The sequence below is a fragment of the Myotis nattereri genome (genome assembly GCF_964212035.1).
Source record: "Myotis nattereri genome assembly, chromosome: 4".
In the NCBI taxonomy this organism is placed as follows: Eukaryota; Metazoa; Chordata; class Mammalia; order Chiroptera; family Vespertilionidae; genus Myotis; species Myotis nattereri.
Window position 1 is genome coordinate 40,992,935 of NC_138079.1, and position 14,357 is coordinate 41,007,291.

Genomic DNA, 14,357 nt, shown 5'->3' on the forward strand with positions numbered 1-14,357 from the left:
AATTTGAAAATTAAGTTGAAATGTATCTTTTTTTCCATATGAAAAAAAAATGTTGGCATCTTAAATCAAAAAATGGAAATTTCCAAGGCAAATGCTTATTTAAAAGAACAAACTATTTCCAAATGCCATAGAATAATTTACATTAAAGTGTATTGTAAGTAGAAGCTAACATTGATTTTATTAATTTTGTTGCTATATTCATTTTATCTAACTCAGTGGAGATTTACTGTCATTGTTTATTCAGTCTGTATATACATATTAAAATTCCTCTGACTTAATATGACCATCACTACTTTATTATCAGTCTGTACTTGTAAAATATTATGTCACTGTTTTTATGTTCTCGCTTTTTAAAAAATCTGTGTAACCTGTATTAATAAACACAAAAGTTTGCTTGGTACCTGTTTGGAACAAATCTTTATTGGTATCTTTCAGGGCCCTGACAGGAAGGCCAGTGTAAAGGTTTAGCTGAAGAGCGTTTAACGAAGAGGTGATTTGCAGAGGTATGGACTGGGTTAAGTCACCCATGGGTTAGTGAAGCTCCTCGGGGACTAGCAGTTGGGGAAGCTGTTACCAGCCCAGGACCACGGGTGGAGGATGGATACCCTGACCCCCATTCTCTGATTTTTCACTGGTGCCTCCCATTGCTCCTGATCTTAACCCAAACCCAGAGGTCAAGAGAACCTGGGTGACGTAGTCCATAAAGGACCATGGAGAAGGGATGGGGGTGGGGGAGCACAATTTCTACCGAAGGCATTGGGTGGTTCGCTTTCTGGGTCTTTTTTTTTTTAATCCCTTCTTAGGAAAATTCAAGGTTATATCATTGATAATATGTTCAGGTTCTTAGGTTACAGGGACAGAGGATAGAGTCTACAGTTCCTTCTTAGAAACAAATATCAGAGCCAGGATGATATATTGAGACCCAAAAAAGGGATGTCCTTGAGTCACGATCCTTTGCCATCAACACTCTCTGGGGTAGAGGGAAGGAGGGGAAACCTTAAGCAAAATGAGAGTTGAAAATCAATAAAACTTCTGATAATGTATTTCTAGATTCATAGTCAACAGGAAAATTATTTCAACTAAATAAGAGTTCTGAGAACACAGAAATTTTAAGTTAACACTCGTAGGTTTCTGGGGCCTGGGCCCCACACATGCTTCAGGAGTAGATATATTGAAGGAAGTCGCCCAGCTTCACCGAAACAGAATCCCCCACTCTAAGCAGAAAGGGACCTTTAAACTCTTCTATTGTTAGTTTTCAAAATATGTTTGAATTCAAAAAAACACACTTGGATTTTGTTAACACAAAAATGTTTTGTTTTTCCCACCAAGTCAAAAATACAACTTTTAAGGAAATGGAATATTTGGTTGTTGACTATATAAAGTGGAAAATTTTAGGTTATACTTCTGAATTTAAGAAATTAAGAAAAATGCCGGCATGTCCTTCAGGAAGTCTGAGTTCCGAAAACAAGTGGAAAAAGTTAAGCAGTGTGTGTGAGACCAAGCTTTTTAATTTTCTGAGGCCTGCACCCTTCACTAGTAGCTTATCTCCACCTAGATGTCAGAGTAAAAATGAAGGGGGAACACAGTCACCAACAGTAAGTTCCTGGCAGATTGGCATAGCTGTGAGGCTGTTCCTTTCAAAATTACGGGGCCTAGGGATCAACCTAATTGTGTTTTATGAAGGAGTTGCAATTAAGTAAGCTGCAGTCTGAGCTGCGTGGAGCAGTGTTCCAATGCAATGGTTTTTGGAGTCCTGGAGACCCTTTCAGGACACATACAAGGTCAAAACTACATTAAAACACTGAGACATTATCTGTCCTTTCTCGGTCTGATTCTCTCACGAGTATACTGTTGAGTTTTCCAGAGGCTACAAGATACCTGATAGTGTGACAGATTGAATAATGAAGCAGATATGAAAATCTGACTGTCTCCTCTTCAGCAAGCCATTAAAGAGATTTGCAGAAATATAAAACAGAGCAACTCTTCTCATTAAGTTATTGCTTGGGGGAGAAAATGCTTTTGCAGAAAATATCTTTGTTAACATGTAATGGGTTTACTGTTATTTTTAAGTAAAAGAAATATTTTCCCAAGTTCTTTATTTTAATGTGGTAACTATTGGTAGATATAATCAGTGGTTTGCTGTTAAATCTGATCTCCAAAAAAAGCCCCTAATTTTTAGCATTTGCCAGTTTCCATGATGCATATATACTCTCTCTATTGCCAATTTTAAGCTTCCAGTGGTTTAACAGTTGGCCTGAAAATTCCTTTAATTCTCATGAGCTGGTACAGCCCCTCGATATAACCTACACAAATGAAAACGTTTGGGGGTTTTAAATAATTTTTAATATTAAGGTGATCTGAGCTAACAATGTTTTAGAACCCTGCTCTTATGCAAAATTTCCCAATGGCATCACTTTCAAGAAGACATGGAAACTGGTCACAATTATAGAGCACAGAAGGGGTGGCCAGTTGGCCCACTGCTGCAGGCCCCCACATTGGGTTCTGTCAGCCCCACAGCTGAGGGGTCAGTAACTTGCAGCAACAGAAACTGATTCAAGGCAATGGGGCCTGTGTGGCTGGTGTGGCCCGAGGTTGGAAAGCTGTGTGTGAGGCCTGGTCTCCATCCAGCTGCTGTGCACCACCATGGTGCCATCACTATAAGGTGAGCATCAGGCTCCACGCTTCTTGCCCTGAGGACTGTGGTGACTGCCCGCTGCTCTTCTGGAGACAGAAAACCAGAGGTCAGAGTCAGCAACATCTTAGAATTCAGATAGCACAGTACTTTTCTACCCAGCTCTCTGTGTGTTCATCACTTCAGGAAATGACTCATAAGCCCCAAGGAGATGAGCTTTGAAAGCTGCATTTATAGTAGCTGGAGACACTGGGTGGTGGCAGGGCCTGTTGGCCGTTTTGTCCCTCTTAATAACCACAAAATTGGGCACTTTAGTGTGCTGCTCTGTGACCCACCCAGAGGAATGAGAACATGACCAAAGGTGGGGTTACCAATACTAAGATGCATGTAAGGGCAGGTTCTCAATTGTCTTTGCGTTTTTTCGTTGTGTTTTTCTTATCCCGAGGTACCTAGCTGCTCTTGAAACTGACCAAAGTGATGTCAAAAAAACCAAACAAACATTTTTTTAAAATAGATCCCTGTCCTCCAGGAGCTAACTGGTTTTTTTTCATTTAATTATACAATAGTTAAGAAGCATGGAATTTGAAGACCTCCGATTTTAGAGTTTTATCAACTCTGCCTCGTTGGAAGTTTTAGAAGCTTTGTAAGTCACTGCTCATGCCTGGCTGCACGTAGAGCTTCTAAACAATTCCAGTGCCCAGTCCTTCTGACCAATAGGAATCGGAGTCTTTGGGGGCAGAGCCTGGGGGTGTTGTTTACAAGCTCCTCTGGCTATGTGTAAGCCAGAGTAGATACCTACCACTGCTTCAGGAGAGTGCTTCTCAAATGTAACATGCATTCGTATTATCTGGGGATCTTGTTCAACTGCAGACTAACGTAGCAGTGTCTGGGGTGGGGTCTGCATGTCTAACAAATTCCCAGACGATGTTGACATAGCGATTCCTTGGGTCACAATTTGGTGTAGCAGGGCCCTAAGATACAGCCTTGAGGCAAAATATAGCCCTCGCCAGGTTGGAGTTCTAAGCACTAAGAAAATTCATCTTTCCTATCTTTAAAGTCATCTTCTGAGACAATTTTTACAATTATGATAAAATTGGGGCAATTTTAATGTAGCAGTAATATTGGTGCTTATTCAAAGTTTGTTTTAGGTGATATATACTTTGCTCTATATTTTCTCCCCTCTTGGGTTCTTTTCTAGGGGGAAAGATAGCTTAAAAGGTTCTAATCTCATACATAAAACCATTGCCAAAGAGTCTGGGGGTTTACAGTGGCGACTCCACTCCAGTTTGTAGAGATAGTGCCTGGCAGATAGCAGCAGTGCCTGGTTACCAGAAAGCACACGTGGATATAGTCTCATCTCTGGGTTTAGCTGAAAAACCGTGACCTCAGAAACATGCAGGGGGTGGAAGTCCAGTCTGCCTATTGCTGGAATGAGTGGCTTCTATTTTTAAGTTTTGTGTTTGACTTTTAAAAACTTCAGTTGACATAGAGATACAGTCAGGTATTGCTAAACAACAAACCACACAAAGCCCAGAGGCAGGTAATAATGAGCACTATTGCTTGTGCTCTGGGGTTCTGCTGGGGTATCTGGGAAACTCATCACTGATTTAGGAAGGCCTCAACTTGGCTGTGCTCTGTAGGTCTCTCATCTTCAAGCACGCCAACCCTGGCACATTCTCCGGGCAATGGCAGAGGAGCAAGAGGGGAGAGAAAACAAGCAGGACATCCTGAGGTCTAGGATTAGAAGTGGCACATCCTCACTATAGTCACATTCCATTGGCCAAAGCAAGACCCAAGGCCATCCCAGATTCAAGGGGATGGAGAAGTAGACACTGCCTCTTTAGTGAAAGGAATTTTGAAGTCACATGGCAAAGGCGTGGCTACAGGGAGTGAAGAAGAATTGAGGCCATCACTGAACTCTACTGAACATAATGTCTGAAAACGTTATAGTAATGATCCTTAAAGGAATGGCTTAGCATCCAAGCATTGCACTTGTTTAACACACAGCCGTGATTTCGGAAGCTCTTGCAGTTGTTTAGTTTTTAATATCAACGGAAGGATTTGAAGAACATCTCAAGGCCTGGGTCCTAGATCACATCAGGCAGCACATGCCTTAACACTGTCATATGTGTGAAAAGAGGGAAAGATGAGAACTGACCCGAGGGCAATATTTGAGTAAACATGCTGATGCCTCCAGCCCTACCAAAGAAGAGGGGCATTTTAATTTCAAATTTGCTCTTAGCCATGCCGGTGTGGCTTGGTTGGTTGGGCATCATACTGTACACCAAAACATTGCCAGTTTGATTCCTGGTCAGGACTCCTGCCCAGTTGCAGGCTCGATCCCCAGTAGGGGGCATGCAGGAGGCAGCTGATTGATGATGTTCCTCTCTCATCATTGATGTTTCTATCTCTCTCTCTCTCCTTCCCTTCCTCTCTCTCTGTCTAAAAGAAAAAAAATCAATTTAAAAAATCTTAAAAAATAGACTTACACCCTGTCTGGGTAGCTGTTAGTTAGAGCATCATCCCATTATGCCAACGTTGCAGGTTTGATCCCTGGTCAGGGCACATATAATAATCAGCCAGTGAATGTACAAATATGTGGAACAACAGTTGATGTTTCTCTCTCATCCTCTCTCTAAAATAAATACATTTTTTTAACTTAAAAAAATATTTGCTCTTAAATATTAATCTGATTTCCTCTGACAGGGTGCTAATGTACTTACAAGCCACTTGGGGAAAGTAGTATGATCCAGTCCAGTTTTCACCCTTCTGTGTCAACATGTCTTTTTGAGATTTAATGTTTCAGCCCTGGCCGGTGCCGCTTGGTTGGTTGGGCGTTTCCTGTGCCTTGAAAGGTTGCCAGGTCGATTTCCTGTCAGGGCACGTGCCCAGGTGGGGGGCATGCAGGAGGTAGCAGATCATTGTTTCTCTCTCTCCCTCTCCCTTTCTCTTTCTCTAAAAATCAAATCTTAAAATCTTTTTTTAAAAAAAGAGAAAGAGAGATTTAGTGTTTCAGTACTGATTCAAATCTTGGGATTTTTTAAAATAAAAATAGTCATGCTCCCAAAGTGACCCTAAAAGAAAGGCTTATGAAACAAATGTCAGGGGTGATGTTAGTTTCTGCTTCCAATTTAACTTACTTTCTATTGCTATTTTCCTTATTTTAATGGATAAACTTTGTTTCTTAAGATAACACTGCCTCAGATGCTATCAGTAGCCTCATCCAGATTTTTTTAAAATAACCTTTTTAAATAGAATTTTCAAATACTTTCATATGCCTGTGGAATTATTTCAACATTTAACATTTCTTGACCCAACCACATTTACTCCTACTGATTGGTATGAAGTAACTGGAGTAACTAAGAACCCTCAGAAGGAGGTGAGAGGTTGGAATTTGACACTGAGTAATCAGGTCATAGTGTGATGAGGCTAGAGATGAACTTACAGGTTGAAAACTGTTGTGTAGGTTTGGAGGTGGGACTTGGACCTGTGCTAGCACTTGATGGAACAGGTATTTCCTTTGTAAACTGCTGCCGGTCGACATCAGATTGGGGCGACCAGCATGCTCCATGGTCTTAGATGCAAAGAGACTTTCTCGAGCATCATCTGTGTACCGTCATGCTGATCATTTTGTTTCTTCTCCACTTCGTCCTTTCCCTTTTATTGGCCACTGGTGCCCAGGGGCATAGTTTAGAACCCCTCGCTGGTGGCCCTCTGGGCTCCAGAGGAAGTCAGAGAGATTTCCAGATGGGAGGATGCCGGACAAGGATGTGAAGCAACGGGGACTTTCCTACGTTGCTGGCAGCAGGTATATGTAGTGACGCAGCTTCTCTGGAAAATAGTTTGGCAGTTTATTCTTATCAGGTTAAGCATACACTTACCTTATGACCTTGCCATTCTACTCCTACTCGTCTTCCACACAAAGACTTATTAAAGAACATTTATTATCGCTTGTATTCCTAACAGCCTTAATAATGGAAACAACCCGAAGGTCTATCCAAAGATAAGTGGATAAACAAACTGTGAGGTATCCATACAATAGACTACTACCTGGCAATAAAAAGGAACAAACAAATTAAAAGGAACCACTTGGGTGGATCAGACATATTACACTGAGTGAACTGGTGAGGGGAGACGGGCTGGAGGTGGAGCCTGAGGCAGGGCCGGGGCTGGTGAGCTTCAGGGGGTCCTTGCTCTTCCAGAGCTGCCCCAGCCCCCCTGACCAGCAGTTCTCAGTTTTTCCCAGTCAACCCACAAACATTTTACACTTATATCCCATTTTTAGAAACATTAAAACCTCACACCCTTTTAACACTTCAGAAATTTCAAAATAAATTACCTATAACTAAAAACAAATCAAGGCATTCCTATTGAAGAACATTTTTTTCAACCCCGCCCTCTCAGGTCTCTGAGACCCCGGCTCTCTCTCTCTCCTGTCTCCTCCCTAACCGGCTGGGATCCTGTGCTACCGCAAGCACAAGAAGAGCCACATATGAGGTCAGCCTGGGCTATGAAGGACACATTAAACAAATCTCATTTGGACTAGAGCTTCCGTGGGTTCTCAGAACCATCGGAGGCCCTGGCAGGCCCCCACGCCAGCAAGGACTTCCCTCCCATTCCTCCTGGATGTGAGGACTACCTGCAGGAGGGAGCACACCTGACCAGCTGAGTTCTGTCTGTAAGATCCGGTGGCCTCTTCCTCCTTTCATCCTTCCCCTGGTGAGCCAGCTCAGGGGAGTCCCCTCGGAGCTTGTGGAACAGATCCCGGCCCCTCCCTGGAGGCGCTGCCTCCGGAGTGCACCAGGTGATTCTTAACAACCAGGCAGGCTGGAGAGACCCATGGAGACAGCTGCTGTGCTGGAGCCGTGGCTGCCACCCTGAGAGGGAGAAGGTGTTCACAGCATGGCAGATGCCAAGCCTCTGTCAGGGACAGGGATGATGGTTTTCACTCGGCCACGCGTCCCAAGACAGGACAGGCGGGCCCATAGAGGCTTCTGCAGGCCGAGAGGAATGAATGCAAACACCACCCACGCAGCCTCCTGTGGCCCAAGTTCCCCAAGAGGACGGGGAGCCGGCAGCTCAGCCACCAGAGCCATAGGGGACACCTGAAAACCAGCATCCAGCAGACACCCGAAAACCAAGATCCAAACAGCCAAGAGGAGAAAAGCCCGAATATGCGGGCCTGGCTGTTTTTAAGACGGTTCAGTTCTGGGGCCTGGGAGAATGCAAAGGAAAATGCCTGGTTGTCCCTAAGTAACCTGTGAGCTGACTTGCTGGGTGATAGAGGGAGGCAGGAGGGCAGGGGAATTTATATTTCTATATATTTACATATAAATGTAATTACATTTATAAATATATATTTATATTTTAATTTCATGTAGAACTATAACTATTTACATAAATAAATTTATGTACATAAATTTATATATTTACATAATTTATATGTCTAAGAGAGAGAGAGAGAGAGAGAGAGAGAGAGAGAGAGAGAGAGAGAGACTCTGCCCAGGGAAAGGGTGGGTGGTAGGAAAAGCATTTTGTTTTTTCCTGAACAACTCATTTGTGTGCAACAATGGAGAAAAAGTCTTGTTTCAAATATATGACTGCTTCCATAACTGAAGCTAACATTGCTACATTAGTGTAGACTTTTCCAGAGGCGGATTCTGAGACAGGATGTGAGTACAAATAGTTTATCTGGGAAGCACAGGGAAATGATACCGGCTGGGACCTCAGCCACCAAAGGGCACGCTATTAACCAGGTTCCCACAGAGGGAAACCGGAGCTGCCCCAGGGGAAACTCTGGGGGTGGGGGGCGGTGGGAATGGCGCCCCCGCAGTGGCAAGGAGCCGGTGGGTTTCTACACCAACATCTGAGGGTTACCGGTGGGCTGCTGCTCCCAGGGTGGGCGTCTTACTTCCGGGCACTCCTGTACCTCTGAGCGGGACCACATTCAGGAAGGCCGCCTTCTGGTTTCAGAAAACCCCTCAGTGCTGATATGGACAGTTGGACGTCAGCCAGAGAAAGGAGAATGGATCAGTGAGTCCAAGCAATGTGAGCAGGCAACAACAGCGTCTGTGGCATTTTATTAATCCCAAAACGCCCTTTAGCCCTCCCGAAATTTTTCAACGCAGTACACAGAACCTAACTTAATCCTTGCTTCATGGTTAAGCAGCATCATAAAGAGCATTTGTTATTTTAGCTTCTCTGTTATAGCTGCTATGGAGGTGGTAGAATGGTTTGCTTTCAACCATAGGGTTGGGAGCCTCTGGAAACCCCTGAACTCCATGTCTGTGCTTAGAGGGCTTCTGTCTCTTCCTCTCTCACCTGTGGTTGTGAGCAGAGCGCCTGCTCCTACAGCTGCCTTCCTCTCCCCCAGGGGCTCGGGTCTTCTGGGAGCAGGAACATAGACAGAGAATTGAGCTCGTTGGAACTGTGAACAGAACAGGAAAAGATGGCAATACAGCTCTTTCCCTGCCGCCAGGGAGTTGAGTGGAGGCCGAGGCTTGGGTGCATTCAAGATGCGGCTCTACCCATAACCCACCGCCATGGCCGAGGAAGGCCTTGCTGCTGGAGGTGTCATGGGCGTAACACTGCTTTACAAGAGGAGCTGCAGGCCTCAGACCAGCGCCAAGCCCACCTTTGTGCACTTGCATCCACCTGTGATGAGCCTCTGTCCGTCACGCTGGGGGAGGCTCTTTGCGCTGAACCCCGAATCCCCCTAATTAAGGTTGACGACAAGAAACTAGGGGAATGGTGGCCTCTGTAAAGTCGACAGGGAGGGAAACCCCATAAAGTAGTTGGTTGCAGCTGTGTGGTGGCTACGGACGATGGCAAAGAGTCTCAGACAAAGGATGTCATGGAGGAGAACTTCAGATGCAAGAAATGAACAAATAAACTTGGTTTTTGTTTTTTTTTAATAAAAAAAAAGATGGCAAAACAACCAAGAGAGCTCCTGTGGGCTTGCTGGAAAGGTTCGGTGTCATCCGGCTCCTCAGAAGCCATTTCTGCCTCTTCTTTGAAAGTTGGTCGTTCTTTGTGTCGAAGAGGTGGCTTTGAGACAAGTATGGAGTCTGAACAGGTTTGTGAAGAGAGAAAGAATGAAGAGCAGGGAAGGGACGGGGCACTGAAAGCAGGAGGAAGTCAGGAGGAAAGAGACACACGGAGGAAAATCCAGAGTGGACCCGAGGTCGAGGTGTGCCGGTATGGGGGCCCTGCCCTTGAATGAACCTCCCGTGCGAGCCGCGCCCTGGGATTCGCACTGTGCTTTCCAAGTTTCTTTGGCCTCCACCATCTCCCCTTCCTGTGCTCCTCCTTCTCGGCTGTTCTGGTGTTGTGACCTCTCCCAGCGCCCCATTGTAGTTCCAGGCCCCAGCCTTCATCACCAGCCCAGCCACAGGTGTTAGTGACCTAATGTAGGAGTTGCTCTTCCGGTTTTTACTTTTGTCATTTCTCCTGGAAATTCCACCCTCATTTAGAATCTGTTCGCCACCTTCCTAAGTGGGCAATACCCCATCGTCATGTCCTCAGGTCTCTCCTCAGTCAGGTCTGGCTCCTGCCTGGTAAGACTCGGGTGGGAGAAGGGCATTGGCTCAGTGGTGAATTCACCCGGAGGGACCCAGGTGTCATCTCTCTGCTGGGAGGGACAGTAGCAGGGGCGGGGTTTGTGGAGAGCCTCCCAACTGGGGGTCATAGGCAAAGAGTCCCAAGAACCAAGCTGGGGCTGAAAACAGTAACGATGCCTTTTCTCTCAATGCATTAAGAAATTCCAGCCCAGCTGGTGGGGCTCAGTGGTTGAGCATCGACTCATGAACCAAGAGGTCACAAGTTCAATTCCCGGTCACAGTATGCCTGGGTTACAGGCTCAATCCCCAGTAGGGGTTGTGCAGAAGGCAGCCAATCAATGTTTCTCATCTGTTTCTATCTCTCTATACCTCTCCCTTCCTCTTTCTCTAAAATTAATAAAAAAAAGAAACTCCAGTGCAGGAATCTGGGGTAGGATGGATTCCTGGGTCGGAATCAGCAAGGCCAGAGTCCTGCCTACAGGGACAGCATGAGGAAATGGAGGGGCCAATGAGAACATCAGTGAAGCATTGCCAAGGCGTCCAAGCAAGTGGGAGAAGGAAAAGAAGCAGGAGGGGCTCAAAGGTTAGGATGATGGGCAGGAGACAAGGGACACAGGGTCAAAGAAGAGCCTTGATGGGAAAGCAGGGGAAAAAAGCAAAATACCTGAAGGTGTGAACAAAGGAAGCAAGAGTCCCAAGTTTCAGAGGTGGAGCTGTTTGAGGACATGACACGGTGGCAGGTGGCCACAGAAGCGGGTCACTGAGGTAAAGTCCAGTCGCAGGGAAGAACCAGTGAGCTATGAGGCTCAGTATAGGTGCTGGGTGCATGGGTGCAGCAGACTGGGTAGTGGCTACACATTCTTCACACCACAGGGACCACACTTTGAATTTCACTTTCATCTTGACTAGTCCTGTGTCTTTAAGCAAATCCATTGAGCACTGGATTTCTAATTTATAAAATGGGGATCATAATACCTGCACTCACCACACTGTTTTAAGGATTTAAATGGAAAGATGTCTGTAAAACACAGCATTTGGCAGACATCAAGATACAGCAACTAATGTTTTTAGCACTGTTCGTGCCCAATAGAAAAAGAAACACCAGATAAAACTTTCTGACCCCCGGAGCCAGGAACGGGTCTGACAAGTGTAAGCGCCATCCAATCCCCTGGATCCAGCGGTTGCTTAAGAATGGATGCGTGCCCTGATTAGGGCCAATGATCTACAAGGGGAGGGATCCTAGAAATTTCTGGGAAAGACGTTTCCTGGATTTGAAAAGGACGAAATGTCCTCTCTTGCTCCAGATGTTGCATCATGTGGATGTAAAGGCTTTACTTTCATAGCTTTCTTCCAGTTCCACCTTTCAAAGACCGAATCCCGCTTCAGCCATGTTTGTCTTCAAGCTCCATAGCCCTAAGTAAGCACAACAAGATCAAGGATGTCCACATCTGGATGCCCCACAAGCCCAGGGATAGAGACAGGAGCTATGTTGAATGAATACATAGGCAAGTATTTTCATTCATTTTGTGCAAAGAGAGGAGGTGAAGGGTGAGGGCCGATGTTGGGTTTGGTTTCAGCTTCGTGGGTGTCTAAAGGGGAGCACCACCACCACACCAGCCTCCTCTCTGGTCTGCCTTCTCCAGCCGCGGCCCAGAGCAGCAGTGATATGAAGGAGTCTCCACCAGATGGCAGCCGCTCAGCCTCTCCCAGAATCCTGGCACCAGAGAGAGGACTGACCTCAGCCATTGTTTTGGGCAGAGTCCTCCTTTACTGGGAGGTTTGATAACCCAGAGCTACACCTAACAGCGGGGGCAGGCCTGCTGGCTCTCAGTCTAGCGTTGCACCGCCTCTCCCACATTTGTCCTGTAAACAAAACTGGCCCACTGTCAAAGCAGCTCACCCTCCTTCCCACTCACAGCAGAAGCTCCCCCGGAATTGCTTTATCAAAGCCTTTTTTTAAAAAAATGATATTTTAAAACTACACTTTCAACTTTTTAAAAAAGTGAAAAGTAAAAATAGAACCATTCCGAAGTTACATGTTTTTATATTTTCAGAGTACTTCTGAGTGATTTGATTTGGGGCGGGGGGTGGGGGGTGGGGCACCTCATTAATAAGAGGACTATCGCTCTGCCTTATAGAACCAGAGACCACACAGTGGGCATGTATGTGCATGTGTGTGGTGCTAAATTAGAGTGTTATCTGCCTGGGGATCTCTGCAAAGGCCCAGAATTAGACTGAGGTGACCGGTGTCAGAATGACCTAGAAGTCAGCGGCATCTCACTCCAGTTCAGAGGCAACAGGTTCAGAGTCAGATCAAGAACCATGCACTGAAGAATGTTAACTTTTGCCCTAACTGGTTTGGCTCAGTGGATAGAGCATCGGCCTGCAGACTGAAGGGTCCCAGGTTCGATTCCAGTCAAGGGCATGTCCCTTGGTTGCAGGCACATCCCCAGTAGAGGGTGTGCAGGAGGCAGCTGATTGATGTTTCTCTCTACCCCTCTCCCTTCCTCTCTGCAAAAAATCAATAAAATATATATATTTTTAAAAAGAATGTTAACTTAAAAAAAAAATCCTTCCTGCTTCCACTAAGACTTCCACAGAGAGGAAGGAAGAAAGGGAGAGAGGGAAGGAAGGAGAGACAGAGGATAGCAGCTTTTGATAGCTGAGACTGTACACTCCTACCAGGTTAAGACCTGGGTCTGTGGGTTTAGTTTCCTGTAACACACACTTCAGCGTTGGTAAACTCTCCAGTGTCAGTTCCTCTGCAGAACAAATGACAAAGCATCCAAAGAACCTAAGCTCAGATCTACGTTGTGACATCCACAAAGACCCACATCCAGCTATTGTTGAGCTGTTATTGAAACTGCTCGCCTGCGTTCTTAGTCACTCTGCACCTGATTTGCGGGAGGATGAGGACAGTGTTTCAAGCTGCGCATCTGACAGACACAGGCCAAAGCAAGACGGTGCAAACAGAAAGTTCGGCCAAGATTTGTTTTTAAAGCAGAATTTCTACCCCACAAACTGCATGTTGTTCGGAAGGTCATCCATTCAAGGCAGTGCATTTGACTTTCTCTAAACCACTTTGCAGATGACCTAACTTAGGAAAGAATCTCGTCTGGGGTCAGTTTCTTTCAGGGAACATTTGCTTAGCATTTGAACGAGTTGGCCTCCCTGGAGAGCCAGTGGTTTGACCTTGGCCCCTGGTCTGGCAAGGACTTTTGGATTGTTCAGGGTGTCAGTCTAAGCTTTGCAGCCCTCTGTCATGTTCTCAGGAGAGGTGGACAGAGCCCGGGGTCTGCCTGCCTGCACGCTCCGGCTGTTGAAAGCTCCTCGGTGCAGGCACACCTTGCACCCCACCATCAGCCCCACCACCAGTCGAAATGACAGGAAACAAAACTCACGGTGAAAGGTTCTGGACTGTGGAATTTGCAACCATTGGCAACTAGCCAGAACCTGGGTCTGGGGTGAGGGAGAGGTTCATGTTCCTTCACTTCCTTCGTTTTCATTCGACATACAAAGCCCCTTCCCAGAGTTGGCCTGGAGCCAAACTGGGTGTTTGTGGAGGGATGCTTCTTGTGAGAGGACTGCCGGGGGGAACACGGGCTTTAAAAATTCCAGCAGTAAGACCTGCGCCGTACCCCAAACACCACACAAATGATAAAACAGAAGAGTGACTGACGGTCCAAGGCACAGCGCTCCGCTCCAGCAGAGCAGGATTCTCACGCAGAAGCAGACGTGAGCGAGCATCCCAGCTGCAACCTGAGAGGCGGCAGGCCATCCTCCGTTTGGGGGTTTCCAGCCTGAAAGAGCCCAGTGGGGTTTCCCGAAGCTGGGAGTTGTCATCCTGACCAGTATCCGACGGGGCTTGTACCTTCCGCGCATAAAGAGGAGTCTTCCTACAGGCAATTCAGAGAATTTCCTCATTCTGTAGCCCTGTTTTCCTTTCCTCTCTGGACACGGCATTGTTTGCATTCCGAACGAGGTGACATACTTTTCCACTCCCGCCGTCAACTCCCTGTGGGTGCCAGTCCCAGTTGCTCCTTTTTAAAAAAAAAATTTTTTTTTTTATAACCGGGGGAATGTGCCCTGACTGGGAGTCGAACTGTGTGACCTCCTGGTTCATAGGTCAAAGCTCAAGCACTGAGCCAGGCCTCCATTGCTTCATA

General features: G+C 46.1%; 1 pseudogene across 1 annotated transcript; it reads left to right on the forward strand.

The window, feature by feature from the left end:
* The first annotated feature begins 9,174 nt into the window (after nt 1–9,174).
* On the forward strand, nt 9,175–9,515 carry LOC308518768 (small ribosomal subunit protein eS12-like; annotated as a pseudogene). Its single transcript has one exon. The product of its transcript is annotated as a small ribosomal subunit protein eS12-like (transcript).
* The last annotated feature ends 4,842 nt before the right edge of the window (nt 9,516–14,357 follow it).